General features: G+C 37.5%; 1 protein-coding gene and 1 long non-coding RNA gene across 7 annotated transcripts in view; both read right to left on the bottom strand.

Moving 5' to 3' along the window:
* LOC144200695 (uncharacterized) overlaps nucleotides 1-10,833 on the bottom strand; it is a 34,599-nt gene extending 23,766 nt beyond the window's left edge. Inside the window, exons 1-2 of the long non-coding RNA XR_013327175.1 lie at nucleotides 10,733-10,833; nucleotides 10,425-10,595 (exon numbers count right to left, since the gene is read on the bottom strand). This is a non-coding gene — a long non-coding RNA (uncharacterized LOC144200695). The remainder of the gene's footprint in view (nucleotides 1-10,424; nucleotides 10,596-10,732) is intronic.
* The window catches only part of mecom (MDS1 and EVI1 complex locus), a 116,154-nt gene that overhangs the window by 54,684 nt on the left and 44,355 nt on the right, over nucleotides 1-17,115 (bottom strand). The gene's annotated exons all lie outside the window — the stretch shown is intronic.

Raw genomic sequence — 17,115 nt, 5'->3', positions numbered from 1 at the left:
GCACCTTCATTATCATATGTTAATATTAATACAATTTAAAAAAAAAACAGACATGTAGACACTTGACTGTGCTGAGTGGAACAGCATGGTCTCACAGTGCAGACATGTTTCTCACCTGAGAGCCTGTTATGACTCTGTATTCCCTGAAAAAACATTGCTTTACCTCAAGGTTCCAAATGGTTAATACAGAGTCTGATTGGATATTATTTTCATCCAATAAATGTGTCATTCTGTGTGTGTGTATATAAGTTAGAAGTCTGATTAATTTTGTACGGGTTTTAAATAAAATTGTAAAAGTACCACCTCTTAAGTACATCATAGCAGAGTAACAGAATGAGGTGTGACTTATTACAAACCTGTCAAACATAAACCGATATAAAAGACTGTAATTGGCACACCTAATCATGACTACATGGTTAGGTTTAGGCTTGTCGCTGAATAGGCATGTGCGCAACTTCTGTATTACGTCAAAAATTCTTGACGACAGATACACTGCATGCAAAAAAAGGAACAGAACAATCAGAACCTTAGAACTGCTTAAATGCTATGAAGGCATTTCTAAGCTCACCAGAGCAAAGAAAGCCTTGGCTAGACAATCCCAATAAATGTGCTCAACATTCATTCATACTTTCATCTTCCATATCGCACATCCTCGTAAGAGTTGCGGGGGTTGCTGGAGCTTATCCCAAACAACTTTGGGCGAAAGGCAGTCTATACGCTACACTGGTCCCCAGTCAGCCGAAGAGCCCACAAAGAGTCAGACGACCTGTCTTCAATATGTCATTTTTATATGAACTTACTAATAACAAGAATTAAAATGAGTGTAGGAACTATGGAGTTGAAAAGATACTTACACAGGTCAAAATGTGCAAAACATTTGTTTTCTGACTGATTAACATACATTACGGCATTCTGTTTTTATTTTATGAGACTCAACCCACACAGTTACAATGACAGGGTGACTAAAGCCCTTCCCCTTCACACACACACACGAACACACACGGGCACGTTCCTGTGAGATTACTGAAAAGCCTCAGAGTGTTTCATCAAGTGTTTCCTATTCAAACAGGCTTGAGTCGTTGATCCATAGAAAAGCTGAGGTCACCGCCCTTGTTTTTAGTTATGGCTTAATTTTTAAACTGAGCGCTTGACAGACTTAGAATTCGCCTTATCAGTCTTGTCTGTATTTCAAGGTTCGGACATTTCTCACTATGTGCTAGATCCTCACAGACACACAATACAAACATGTTTTCCTCCTCTCTGTCTCTTGCTGACCTCAATGAGGTAACTGGTCAACACAGCCAGATTTATCGCTCATCAGCCCGTATTGGCTGAAGTGTAAGCCAACTTTAGAATATTAAACAATACCACATAGGTGGGGGAGCATTCTGAGGCATTGTGTGGTACTAAAAGATGGGAAACAAGATGCCACAAAGAAAAACATATATTTAAAAATTGTGATGTGGAATTTAAGTAAAAAGCAACTATCTTTTCATGATGCAATTGTAGACAACTCATTCTTCTCCCTCTTACTTTGTCATTCGGCCCAATACTTACAACCAGTCTTGAAAGCATAGACGTGTCCCCCGCCATTCCATATGCATTTATTGATCTCTTACTGCACTCACATATGCAATTTAAATTACTCTTGATATATTTGTCTCACAGCTGTACTTGTTTTTATAATATTTGTTCGTATGGAGTGTTGTGTATGCAATGATTAGTGCAAATTTGTTTTCCTAAAAAGCATGCATGAACATTTGCATGTCCTAAATGTTATATTTCTGGTAAAAGTATTGGCTGTCTGTCTGATATATTGTCACCGTCTGAGTTGCCACTCTTGCCTGCTTTGCGGCCCTTCACCCACGAGCGTGACATTCCCATTATTCAAGTTTTCCTTTAACTGATTTCAGGGCAACGAATACCTTTGAATGTCAAATGTTTCACCGATTATAATAAACAAGCATAGGTGCTCGGCTCTGCTGATCCCACTCCCTTGTTTAGAACCAAAAGACAGTTGTTGCTCTATTACAAAAAAATCTCTTTCAGAAAATTGATTACATGAGAAATAAAAGTTTCAGTTAAATGCATAGGATATTTGTAAACAATTATGTTCAGGTATGATACAGAAGTTCAGCACTTTAAATCAATCAAGCAAAATATACAGATATGAGAAGCAATTCAGTAGTTCAATTCAATCAAGCCAAAGCATCGTTAGGACACCAAAACAAAGTAGCACACAATATCCGTTTGAAGAGGATGTAGAAATACAATTCTCTTTCATGAAAAGTGAAAGACAACATGAATATTCAGGTGAGTGCCATGGTTAAAATGTGGTTTACTTACCAAAAACCAAGACAGCAGCATCCACACAGTGGCCCCATTGGAAACAATAACCACCAACACAAATTACACAAATCAACCAAGCAGCAGCAACACTTGAAATGCTCATTAACACTCATTTGCTTTGGTTAACGACAATCATCAACTCACACCCATAATTCTGCATCCAATCAGCCAGGTGGTAGGGACACCATGTAAAAACGATTCATACATCAACTCTGCTTTTAGCTTTAACAAATACAAAACTTCAGTTTGCACACTTAGGGAATGTGAAGAAATTTACTCGTCTATTAGGGTCACTCCAAAGAGGATGACAGAGAACACCAACACTGGCAGAGAAGTCAGTGTAAATACAACTTATCACTAATACTAAAAAAAAAACCTGAGGTAGACTAGGTGGACAGGAATACTGGAGGTTAAAGATAAGATGACATACAGCTTTTAGCTCAGATCTTGGCTCTACATTAGAGTTGCCTTGGTCTTCCAATGCATGCATTGGTATACCTGCCTCCTCCCATGTTACATAAACCTGCACGTTTGATTAATTGACAATGATCAATTGTTAATATGCGAGAGGAAATAGTTTTTGTATCTTTCCTGCAGTTGGTGTGTGTTCCTATTTGCTTGGCGAAAGTGGATACCACCTTGTCTCCACAACCCTAAAGAGTACAAGTGTGAGAAAAGAAGCCTGGTCAACCCTAGATTGGCATTATGATGTGGGGAAAAAGGTAGCAGCCAGAAGTTCTGACATGACTCTTTTGAATTGAAATGTTCATCCTCTACATATTCTTCCTACAATAAAAAAGACACATTAGGCAAATGGTTGTCTTTGTATGTGTCTTTCCTGTGATGGATAGATGAACACCTCATTAACCTGCTTGCACGATTAAGTCCATGTAAATCCTGTAAGCCACGTATCTGAGTCAATGTTCTGGATAATACAGTTGTCCTCTTTATAAGGAATATTATTTTGTAATGCCACCGCAACGGACCAGCCTTTACCATCTGACCAAATTACAACCACATGGTCACAGATGAATTCCTCCATAATCCCTGCAGAACAGCCACCAACCACCAGTCATCAGCTTCCAACACCACATAACCACAAGCTAACCGTGAACAGAGAGGGTGAGGGAAACTGAAGAACTGAAAGAAGGAACGAAAAAAAAATCTGTTACTCTTTCTAAGGTGATGGATAATGCGTTCACACAAAAATATAAACAATTACAGTGTAGTTCAAAAGTATACTGTAAAGTATATCTATCTTTTTATTAAATGGACTAAATCACCTCAAGTGAGCTGCACCATCCATTGTCACATATCTGATATGCTAATTAGTTTCTTAATGACAATCACCACTTAGGAGCTGCTAATTAAAACCAATTTAATTCCAAGACACTTATCAGGCTCCAAGGAAAAATACATGCAATGGAGGCAGGAAGAATTATAGCCACCTTTATTTGTCAAAGTCCCCTCACTCCTCCCATACTGCCCTCCTGTCTGTCACTGTCCCCTAGCTCGATTGCCTCTAATGGACATGCTTTATCTAGGCTGACTTAACCATTGTCACAGCAAGTAGAATTTGTGAGCTTTTAGAGTGGGTACACTCATCAACATTCTGAAGGAGTAAGGGATGGACGCAAGGAGGGAGTTTGCTTGGCAAGTATCCATTTATCCACTCTCTGGGCCACTCTGTTAGGCTTCTGCTGTCCATTCCCAACTCCTGCTTAGCAAATAGGATGGCACTTAAATGAGTGTAAGCAATTAGCTTTACATTCATCTCGGGTATGGACAGATAGGCTATCAGATGAATGTATTGCAGATCGTATTCTAAGCTAAAATAAGAGGCACAATGAGAATCGGCAAGTAAATTAGATGGCAACGGAAGTTTGCCTGGTCACCCAGGAGAAGAAACTGGATAGGCCCACTTAAAAAAAAAAACCTGAATCGCTTAACCTGCTTGACACAAAGACAGCTGAAGAACCTGAGCTTTGGTGTCAGTGTAGGAGGCAATAATCTGTTGACAGGGTGGGCACAGGTGGTAAAACAATTAAACAGCCTCGCACGCATCTCTTTGGTACACATGAGCAGGAAACAAAACTGGTTGCAACTGGAACCTGTTACATCTGGTGCTCTCATTCCTATAAAATGATGCAAACCAATTACATACTTTGTCAGTGCTTAGTATAGATAATGTCAATGGAGGTGGAAATGTTTTTTTGACTTGTGTTTTTGCAATAGTTGCATTTTTACCAACCAGATAATTTAAAATACTACACTTTGCCCAGACAGTGATGGTGTCAGTGAGTACAACTTTTAACTTAAACTAATTGAATGCATTTTCTAACATGATCTTATAACTGAGAAATGCTTCTTCAAGTTTATGTATTAAATATCAAAATGAATCAGCATCATTCAGTGTTTGCAATTGGGTAATACTTTGATCTTGTGTAAAACTAGTATGGAATACAAAGAGACAATAAAAGTGAACAGCCAAATCATTAAAGTGTCGTTTAAAATTACTGAACACTGAAAAGAGTCCTTTGGTCATTTTTCATTTTTATGAGGCGAGAACATGAAGTGAAAGGGTCACATTGCAAAACACACATAAAACACTATTTTAAATGTTCATGTTTTCTGTGATTCTGTGGCTGGCCGCATAGTTTTGTCCTATGTGGAATCTGCATCCTCACATGCTTTTGTTGCTTTACCCATTAAAAATCTCCTAATTTCATCTTCTGAACCGCTTTATCCTCATTAAGGTCATGGGGGTGCTTGAGCCTATCCCAACTGACTCTGGGCCAGAGGTGGGGGACACCCTGAGTCAGTGGCCAGCCGTTCACAGGGCACAAGGAGACGGACAAGCATGTACACTCACACCCATACCTAGGGGCAATTTAGTTTCCAATCAGCCTACCATGCATGTTTTTGGAATGTAGGAGGAAACTAGAGTACCCAGAGGAAACCCACACAGGCCCAAGAGAACATGCAAACTCCACACGGGTGGAAGTGGTCTGGATTTCAATCCTGTACCCTAGTGCTACATTTATATTACATTACGGTTGCCAAAATTGAGAAATAAAATCCCTAAAAATATGCAGTGTTTGACTGTTTTGGATCCACCGGCATATCCCAATGTAAGCCATTTTCACTTAGAATTTGAGGTAATGTCTCTTTCAATGGATGACACACATGTATGTACACACACACACACTCACCCGCACACAGCATTGAACATGTGCAATGTCCATTGTAGAATGAATTGCTTTGGAGTGCTGTTGTTTTACAAGGCAAGATAAAGACAGGGTAGATCAGATTCCCAGCTACCATTTCCCTCCCAAGCTCTGTGCTTTTATTTATGTGTCAGCGACACATGTCCTTCCTTGATGATCAACCACTAAATGCAAATTGAGAATAATGTCTGAGCATTTTACAATTGAAGTTCACCACACACCCATGTAATTGAGGTGCATTGATCAAAACAGAAAAAATAAATAAATGCAAACTCTCCCTTCAATTTTGACATTAACTAACACTATCCCCGCCAAACAAATGTCAAAAACCATGCAAATAGCGCCTGATATAGCCTATGTATGTGCTATTCATGAAATATGAAACCTATAATTAAATGTCAGTTCGAGTAACCTGAACACCACTTATTATTTGATTATCATATTTGCACTCTGAGAGTGAGCAGTGGAGTGTAAATGTTGTTTTATGTGGCCAAGATTTGACCTCACTCTTCCCAACATGTTCCTAATACACTGACTTTACTAAATGAATTACTAGAGCATTGATGTAATTTGCTTTTGGTTTGCTCTTTTGTATTAGGCGTGTGTATTTATAATGATGCCTCACATTTTTGTAAATAAATGAATGAGACATTGATAGATTGATTATCGTGACAATATTGTTTTTTACACTATGCTATTAAAAGGAAGCCTTACAGATGAAAGGGAAGACTTCCCAGAGGACGTTCTTTGGCTTATTTGTTAACACAGACTATGCTAACAGATACACACACACACACATGGACTCACACCCTCAGGCCAGTTTCTGTAATGGGATCCTTATTGTTATTTCTGATGAATAAAATAAATCCCAGTAATTAACATGTTAACATGATTGATGGGCCTCGAGTCTGCAGGGAGCAGAAAATGTCTGTCTGCAGTCAAGTCGCCCGCTGTTGCCTTTCCATAGAGTGCCACATTGAAAAAGATTCAGTGAGACATGCCGAAAGTGAATGCGAAACATTTGTGCCAGAAATGTGCTTAAAGTATACGGCGTACATTTGAGTTGGCGGTTTTTAACCACAGATAGATATGTTTACATTTTCTACTCTATGAACAAGATCATATACAACATGGCAAAATCCGCCTACAAAGCAATATAAATTATTCTATTAAAGGCTTGAGAAAAGTAGCTAAAGAAAACAGCTGTGTGCATAGATTAGGGGTGGGTAAACTATTCCATGAAGGGCCGCAGTTGGTGCAAGTTTTCATTCCAACCCTTAAGAGGAAACCTTTCCACCAATCTGGTATCTTAAATATACAATCAGTGGATTCCAGTTATGCGCTTCTTGTTACAGCAGAAATCTCATTGGTTAAACAATCGGTGTTGGATCGGTTGGAACAAAAACCTGGACCAACAGCGGCCCTCGAGGATCTAGCTTCACCATTTTTATGGTCTTGTGTTTGAACACTGGGTACATGGATTTCTTAGGAAGCAATTGAGATCTAATTTGTCTTCAAGGGAAATGTGGCAAATACAATTGAGCCGATTCATACGAATACTGGAAGTTACATGAGATGAAAGCTTGAATGATAAAGAACTTTATATCAAACAAGATTCTACAAAATCATTTGAAATGCATTTATAATTATACTCAATGGTACACAATATCATACTCTGAACACCTCAGAAAAAATAAAATATTTCAAATAATCTTTACACATTATCTAGCAGCTCATATAACAGCAACTACACCACAATTCTCCTCAAGAATATTATTTTATCCGCCATTTTTTGGGAGGGTAGTGAAGCATCACCTATTTCTCGCCAGCCGCAAATTCTTTTGACCAATTGCGTGAAGAACACTGAAGCAGCGGCTGTCATGGGCCGTCCCCTGGCTTTGGCTCCTCGTTTTTTATGAATGAATTAATCAATAGTGATACCGTGCTACGTGCTTTTTTCCCCCTTTCTCATTATCTTAATTAGTCGTTTATATGGATGTCCCCCACTTTCTTCTCTGCATTCTATTAATACATTAACATGCACTTGACAAAACGAACAAGGGCACAGACTCAATAGCGGTTGCTCTACTGCTCACTTTGTAGTTTAGTGTAGGACTTGTCATACAGATATTAGTGCATTTGACAGTGTCCCACACCAGATAAAACTCGACCCAGTGCGTTTGAAGGCTTTTTTTAATACAATTTTAGTCTTAAAAGCCAATTCTGACAATGCAGTCTATTCTCTAAATATTTTCAAGTTATCCATATCCATCATTTATGCATTAATGTATATTTATTAATCAACTCACACACACTGCAGATAAGCGAATGTTTCTGGCAACAATATAGTTAATAACGTCAGCATTACTTCACTGATAGTCATAAACAATTGGATCCATTGACTATGAATGAGTAAGAGTTCATCTAATATACCATATTTAGCTCACATTCAAACCTCTTTTTTATAACTTACTGTTGGAGTTTATGATTATCTTTTGTTTAACAAGAATATTCTGTTCACATACTTATGTTTATACTTTTGGCTTATAAACTATAATGTGATTGAAGTACTTACTTTACTTATCATTACTACTGAAATGGCAAGTGTTTGATTCATTTTAAAATCTATTTGTATTTGGTTTTATTTATGCCAGCCCTGCCTTTTTTCAAATGTATCTATTTAATTTTTGCCATCATGACTCATACTTCCAAACATTCCACCACAGAGCATCAATGAGAGCTGTGACTAACACATGTATTGTAATGCTCTTTAACACATTGTTCCTATCATGTAGTCTTAATAATGTAACAATTACATGTAAAAGTAATCGTTTCCCGGATGGCTGTCTCTATTCAACCAAAAAGAAAATACTAGTGGGCCATTTTATTTACTTTATTAATTGTATGCATGTTGGAGCAGATACTAATCAACCAAAACTAAAAGTTAAACTGGTGTTCATTCATTTTCTGCACCGATATTAGGAATAGTGGTGTTAATTAGTTTAAAAATGAATGAGTGTTGTTTAGCATTGAGTTTTGAAAATCACAGGGTTGACTCAGAGAGAGAGAGAGAGAGAGAGAGAGAGAAACATAAATATGAGGATCAGAGGGTGTGTAAGTGTGCACAGGCGCATGTTAAGGCGTCTGCATAATAGCTTATACAGCAATGAGGTGAGAATGATGGACGCCATTCCTCAAGAAAGAGTCATGGGCACCTCGTTTTTTAAGCCTTTATTAGGAGTTCCTTATTGAGAGTGCAGAGATAAATTGGATGGAAACCAACATCCAAGTAGTTAAATACATTGACATTCAAACTTTTAAATTGCACTAACAAGTCAGTCTGCCTTAGCCAATGGACAGTGTGAGAAAATATGTCATTTCTTTTCCGAATAGTTTTTAAAGGTTATGGAAAATGACATCACACTTTTTGAAAAACACAAATATAGACACAGTGTGATTGGTAAGTCTAAACATGCACTTATTGCTATTGGTTTGTTCTTTCTTGACTGCTCGTGTATGCTGAAGTCAATAAATGTTCATATGTAGTTAGACTTAAGAAATCCAACCCAGCAATCATTCTCAACATGCTGTCATTGGAAATGTGATCATTTGTTGGGCATCGATTTTTTTGGTTGTTTACTCATGTTTGTCCCTGGACAAACAATATTCTAGCTTTTAATCAATTATCAAGAAGCCCATATTTTAAAAAGCAGGAGACCGGCAAAGCACAAAAGGCCAGTTTTTGATCAAACAAATCCCAGGAGAACAAATCTTTTATTACTATTACTAACTTAAGTCAACAGATGTTTAAACAGTAGAACTGTTTTGAGCAATCACATGCGATAATTTCCAATTCTGACTGCTATTGCTTGTTACAGTCATATTCACAATTGGTGAATCATCACTTCCATCGTTCTATGTACGCAGATTTTGCTGAATTTAATATAAAGTAAAAGAAAATGTTGTGTATTTTGTTGTACAGTTATTTATGTTGTCTGTTATTTGTTTCCAATGTTTAGTTTAGTGTGGTGTATCTGCTAAGGACCCTGTCTTTTAGTCTACAGTTTTACATGCTTAGATGTTATAAGTAAAAGAAAAAACAACAACAAAAAAGTAAGAAAAAGGGAAGGCCGTGCCGATATGCCAAAGCGTCCGGCTTTTGGCTGCCGCCAGACACTCACTTTGCCCAAGGTTTAATAGATATAACCTGCAGACTCTTTATGACTTCAAAAGCATCTGAAGACTTTTCAGGACATTTTTTGCACCACTAATCCTCACAAAGGTGCCGGCAAACTACGGACAACCTTATTTGCTGGCCAAGGATGACCATTCACACTCACTCTAATACCCAAGGTTAATTTAAAGTGTGTTTTCGGGATGCGGAAGGAAACCAGACAAAACCCACGCAAGCCCGGGGAGAACAAGCAAACTCCTCACAGTGAAAACCGACATGGGATCGAAACCCTTTACCCCAGAACTGCGAGGCCGACACGCTATCAACTCGTCCACTCCTTTTTTAAACATTTTTTAAATAATTCCATCATTTGTTTATTTAGATATGTTGCACAACCATCTATTGCATAAAGGTAATATAAACTAGGTTCCCTGATCATTTAAGAAAACGCATGCAGTAATGAAAGGATGTAATTCATATGTGAACTTCATTGATTCAAATGGAAACATTGGATTTAAGGACTCATTAACTTATAGGTAAAATCATTATTTTATATATTTTTTTAAATCTGGAGTGCAGTCTAAACAAATCAAAAAATACCACCACCAATTAACTCAGAAGCCATCAAGGCAAAGCTAAATAAGGCAAAGGTAGTACAGAAAACAGCAACTTACCATTGGGCTTTTTCACCAGCCGGACTGAGAGTTTTACAAGTCTTCACTGTCACAATGAGTTCTCAATTCGGCAACCTGGCCACATAAATGTTCCTCTAGGGCTGGGTAGCCTCGGTTCCGTGTAAACATTTTATCCGCCCTTTCTATCATCTGCTGCCAACACTGAGAGAACTAAATTATAAACAATTAAAGCTAGAATGTTCTGAATAATCAATAGGGTTAGGCCTAAAGTGAAACCAAATTTAGCATTATACAAGTCAACATAGCACCTACCAAAGTAAATAGGGATTCTATGAATGCTCACTCACATTTGAAAAGCTAAAGGATCAATGTCTCCTGCAGCTTTTTGTTCCAACTGATTCAACACAAACAGTTTAACCAATGAGGATTGTCCTGAAAAAAGTAGCACCTGACTGTAATGCACTGATTGCACTTCTAAAATACCAGAATGATTGAAAGGTTTCCTCTTATTGGTTGGAATGAATAATGAAAAATGTTACCCAATGCCGCCCTTTTTGGAGACCCTTGGCTGTACAGGATATTCTTAGTTAGATTATATAGAAAAAAATGCACATATACAGCTAATAAACCAATAATTTTCTACCTATTAAACTATTTTATCCATATTAAAAAAAGATTGATCCATCCATAATGCAAGCATTTCCTGCCCCTGATAGTCATGTTGCCAGTTATTTTTAGGCTATATTTAAAGCAGAAAGACTATTAATATTTACAACTGAAATCAGACAGCGTCTATGAAGTCTGACTAGTGTAACACTAGACCAGAACTTATAATATCTCAGCATCAAAATTATATTTGGAAAAAAAACTGCAACATTTGTAATATATTACTTTGAATAGATGTTGAACATTTCTTTAGAATAATTGTATTTATTTTTGACAGGTATATAAATGAATACACCAGTGTTTCCTAACCAAAATTACCTGCAAATGAGTCATACAATGTAAATCATTACATTACATATTTTTAAATCATTAAGACTGCAACTTTTGGCAATATTATTTTGGTGTAAAAAATTACATTTTACACATTTTCTAAGTGGTCATACTTCAACTAGTATAGAATAGAATGCTATTCAGTTTCCCAGAAATCTTTAAAAAAAATGAGCTTAATCTCTCAAATAATATTCCCATTTTTTTTTCTTGACAAACAAAGATGCACTTTTAATTTAGTTGAAATGTTTTTTTTAATCAAGATACATATTTTGGATTTAGTTATTTCTCTTGTTATTTAATATTATATATTTTTGATTTTTGGTTTTAAAATTCCAAAAGATAGTATGTGAGTCACATACAATTAGCTTGTGAATGTATGAAAACTTTATTAAACTTAGAAAATGGTTTTTATAGGGCTGTTATGGCAGGAAACAATCAAAACAAATCGCTCTCAGCTGTTCCTGTTTATTTCCTGCAGTTTGACATAAACAAAGAATGAGAGACTTTGGATGAAGAGGTGAGCAGAGGCTTCTGATTGGCCTGATTATATGAAGCTGCAATTACTACCATGAAATCAAATCTTACTGGAGAGACTTTAACGAGCAAACCATCACGTAGCCCACAATTACCATCACAGAACTATTAAACACTGCGGCTATGGCCTTGTTAAACGCTCTCACATGTAGAGCTGGTACAGTCCTTTCAGGATGGTGACTTTTAGATGGACCCTTAAGAAAGACTGATCAACTACACAGAGTGCGTTATCTCTGGATCAAAGTGGACATCTGCACTCATTGGACCGAGGTGAATCCCTGCAAAAGGGAGTACGATGCCTCATTCTTGGTGAATGAAGCCATGGTAAACATAACCCGTTAATATGTGATTCCTCCATCATCAACTTAATACACAAATAAAACCAGTCAAGCCTTAGCAGAGGAATCAAAGTCAGTGCCCTGTTAGGCCAAAATTGGTAGGACATTAATTGGAATTGTGCAACTATAAAAATACTCTACATGTGCACTGACATTTACAAATTGCAGAACAGTTCTTGTGACACTAAGTAATTGCTCACAACCGGGATTAAAAGAATTAAAATGATTTAAACTTTGGTTTGTTGAGAGTTACCTTTTGAACAAAGGAAGTAGGAGGAAGAAGGGTAATAGTTGTTAATTAACTGGATGTAATAACAATGCTTATTTGTTTATCTATCTGCCAACAATGTTTTTTCCCTTTGTTTTGAATGTTTGGACTCCCTCCAAATGAAATTATAGTTATGCCATTGCTTAAACAAAATATCCATTGGAGGTTCAAGTCTGTCTGTCCCTCTAAGTCTATCAGCCAAATATCTGTCTTTTGCTCTCTGTGTTTGCTGTCAATGTAATGATTAATGACTTAGCCTCATGATAAAGTTGGATCAGGTTATATATAATACATGAATTCATACAAAACTTCTCTGGACTTCTCACTCGCCGCTGAGTGTGCAAGACACTGCGGCCATTATGTCTGTTTTATTCCACATTCAATCATCTCACTTCTACATCTATATTTTCCAGATGATTCTATTCACATAAAACTGTAACTGTTATGTATGCAATCTCCTCTTCTCCATATAGTGAATAAGGCTCATGCTCGCTATTCACCTCTGTCTTTGCACCTATGATTTCTGATTAATGACAGCCATTTGTCAAGGCCAGCTGGATAAAAGAGTGAATATTATCTCTGCGCAAAGGGGCGGGAGTGCATCGTACAACCTCCCCCTCATGTCTTTTATGAGTGGTTGAACACAGCGGCGTGGCGGGATTCGGGGACGGCCCGACAGCTAGCAGATCTATTCTCATTACGTCTCTATTAGGACATCAGCTTCCACTGATCAGGCCCTATATCTTTATCTTGACACCGGAGAGGTGGTTGAAGGGTAAAGAAAGGAAGGGAAATGAAGAACTAAATTCAAGCAATGCTGTTGCTGAATAGTGAGAAACTTATCATCCCTGAATTTGATTAGCACCAAGCCAAATAATTCGAATGGTACTAGAATTATGTTTTGGAATCAAGCAACATGTTTGCCGTATGCTCCCCTTCAGGGATTTTTCTGATGTCAAAAGCAGCATCCTATCCATTTCCCATTATGTATTGGTTGTGAGATACAGTTCAGTGAACAAATAACATAAGGTTTGAACGAGAGTGTGATGGAATGAGACAATGTGCTAAACAAAATAATGGTTAAACCACTCTGAAAATTAGGAAGAAGTGTGACTTGAGTCAACAAAGATTTGCCATGTTTAAAAAGTATCATTTAAATGTAATATTACATTTAAAGCAGCTCTAGAAATAGATTGGTTTGGCCAGGGCAGAAATGTGTACTCTGGGGATTTGTTGATTCATTTACAACTATTTACAATCAAATTCAACTATCACATGAATGGATCTTTAACTATGTTCAAGACCAGTGCAACATGTAAGCAGTCTCTTGCCTTAAATTCTCGGAACAACAAATCTATGTTAAGGTATTCAGGCATAATGTTTGAGGAAAAGTTTGGCCATCTGTCAAAAATCCAACAAAACTTCTGCAATTGTTCCCCCACATCAATGAGATCCAAGATAATATTACTTCTTTATTTGACAGTCTTATCATACTCTTTGTGTCAGGGTTCAAACAGATCCACAGCACTATTCATGTGTCCCCTCCCATGTACTGTGTTAATATTTGAGCAGTACCAAGAGGATTGAGTACGCAAATACCCTATAACAGACATAAAAACACTTAAGAATGTGGAATCAAATATTGAATGTTTTACATCTTAAGTGGTTGAGCCGTAAATGTCACACAGGTGAAAAACTCAGACTTGTAAAAAAGTAATGTGTTCCAAAGAGGTCAAAGTAAAACCAGCAGGAGAGGAAAAGATTTGTGTGCATGCGTGAACATGTGCCGTGGCATAACATTAAAATGGTGATAATTTATTGAGGGTTTAAGTTACAATACGACCGGGAATTCATATGATGACAATTCCATTCACCAAGGACACACGTTTATATTGTGTAAAATCTGTAGTTCAATATAATACAATTTAAGAGCTAATAAAAGTTTTCATTTTTATAATTCTATTCACTTTAACATCTGCAAATTAGATTTGTGGCCTCTTGTGATTTTTGAAAATAGGAAGTAAGTGGAAAACTGTTGATTGACTAAATTACCACTAATTACAGAACCTTCCGAACTCAACATTTGCATAGCCTCTGAACTGAAGTTTAGAGCAAAAAATATGTAAAAAAAAAATACTATATTTCTCCCTCGAATTAATCTCTTTCCTCCAAAGCCGTCGCTTCCAAGCCTATATCTGAAAAATTGCCCAGAATGTCCAGTTATTTCCTTTCAGAGACAAACAGAAGATTGGAGGTGGGGCCAAGTGTCATCTCGATATATGCACCTGAAGACTCTAAATCAAGACCACAGCAGTCCCATCTTCATTCTGGATATTTAATGAACTACCGCAGGCTTTTTTATGCCTCCCAAGGCTCACTGAGTGACCACTTTGTAGTTGTGGAAAAAAAGGCCCTTTTCTCACTAAATCTTACTGCGTGCCACAAAGGATAAAATATGCCTTTATTCATGGGCTATTTACCAGATCCAGATTTATTATAGGGGTATTCTAACCAAAGGGGTATGAGAGACAAAGCCTCATTGCCCCACCCACAAGCCAAGCTGGGACAGAGACTCATCCTCATTTTGTGGGAATTGTGGTAATATATTCCTTTGCAAGAACAATATGAAGTATACATTCCCAAAAAATTGCAGTTTCTGATGAGCTGAGTTCAACTACGTTTGACTTTTTGCATGCTCATACACATAAATTGAGATTCGAATTCAGAGAAGTGGATGTCGTAAATATTTGTCAATTGGGACACTTTTTTCCATCGAATCAATAGTTTGTACATTGTGAAGTCTTGCTATTGGAGCTTATTACTGAAGAGAATGGTATGATCAGATTTTGGGTAATTTTGTGAAGAGGTTAAAGTGATTGCTTTGGAAGTGGGGTTAATTCATTCATTTTCTGAACAACTATATCCTCACTAGGGTCGCAGAGAATGCTGGATCCTCTCCCAGCTGACTTGGGGCCAGAGGCAGGGGACACCCTGAATCAGTGACCAGCCAATTGCAGGCCTAGGGAGATCATCCAAACTCCACAAAGTTGGACAGACCTGGATTTGAACCCAGGACCCCAGAGCTGTGAGGCATATGTGCTAACCACTCATCCACCGGGCCAACGAAGAAGGGTTGAATGTAGTGAATAACCCTAACAATTCCTTTTAACTGCATTGTATTCAATGACACACCTGTTCTTCAAAACCGATTTAGTCTGTGGAATTTTTACTTTAATACAGTGTTGGACCTAATGCCGTTAAATGCGTTACGTTACATAACAGAACTACTTTTTTTTAGTTGTAACTTGCTACAATTTTCAACGTAAAACGGCCCTATAAATGTTGTGCGTGACTTGAAAAGTCCTTATCCGTTCTTATGAATGGACATGAGACACACTTTGAGGAAACTCGATTGACTTTTATCCAACAGACTGTCCCCAAACTTTATCGGTACAAATCCCTCAGCCTGCAGGGAATGTTCAAATGCACATCTGCACTTTCAAGTGGGTCTGTCATTCACAGCTGCTGCTCTCCGTGGTGTCTCAGCTGGCAGCCTTGGTTCTTAAACAACATTCTAGAGTCAACAGGGCTCTTGTCACTCTACCGTAAATAAAGTGCATCACGGAAGAGGTTATCAATTGGCTAACATAGGTCAAGGTGTCAGTTTAAACCAATCAGAGACAGTTTGAAAGAGTAGGGTGGGTCTTACTAGTATGGCTTATTAACAGACACATACAAAACCTGTTTACGCACACACACACACACTGACACGCTGGTTTCCATTAAACTTTTCTGCTTGTTTTCTCCTCATTTTAGAAATCAGAAATTTATTGTGAAGAAAGTACTAGCTTGTCATGTTTGCTTCAGGCTGGCCAAAGGAACAGGTGTTTGCTTAAGTTGTGGGCATTCATACTTGATCATGTTTAAATTTGCCATGCAATCACTACACTAACTATGTAGCATCTGTCCCTTCACTGACCCACAAGTGGTGTTACCATGGTATCCCTTCATTCAGTCCTTTGTTGTCTTCACTGGCAAAAAGGTCATGGGTGAAAGGCCAAAGACATACTTAGAGTAATATGACCTTTGTCAGAGAGATCTGAACTAAAAGTTAAAACACCTTTCTTCACATACATGTAAAATTTTCGTCCAAATGTGGTTATTATACGAATGTAAAAATATATTCGAGTGAATAAATCTTTCTGCATGACATTCAATTACGGTATTTTCTGGCATATTGACCACATTCACGTATATGCCACACCCTTAAAATTGCCTTAAAATTGTTGCATTTTATGATTTCTCTCGTATAAGAAGCCCCTCATTCACAATTTTCACCTCCATATTCATGGTTTTGATAGGGAGTATAAATGTGTCACTTTGAAGGGAAAATTATAGGAAAAATCATCGCACGTGGTATTTCTGAGATACTGTATGAATCGAAAGGATCAGGCTAGCTGTCCTAGTCATTGGGAACCAAAACAACAACAGTTTAACCGGGGCTGTTTCCTCGGCCATCATTGTATTAATAGCTGATGATAAATTATTCGATATTCAATTGTCACGTCTGCTTGTAGAGTCAAGGGCCGTAAAT

The sequence above is a fragment of the Stigmatopora nigra genome, chromosome 8 (genome assembly GCF_051989575.1).
Source record: "Stigmatopora nigra isolate UIUO_SnigA chromosome 8, RoL_Snig_1.1, whole genome shotgun sequence".
Taxonomy (NCBI): domain Eukaryota; kingdom Metazoa; phylum Chordata; class Actinopteri; order Syngnathiformes; family Syngnathidae; genus Stigmatopora; species Stigmatopora nigra.
The sequence above is the reverse complement of the archived record's forward strand: the minus strand, read 5'-3'. Positions and strand labels throughout refer to the sequence as shown.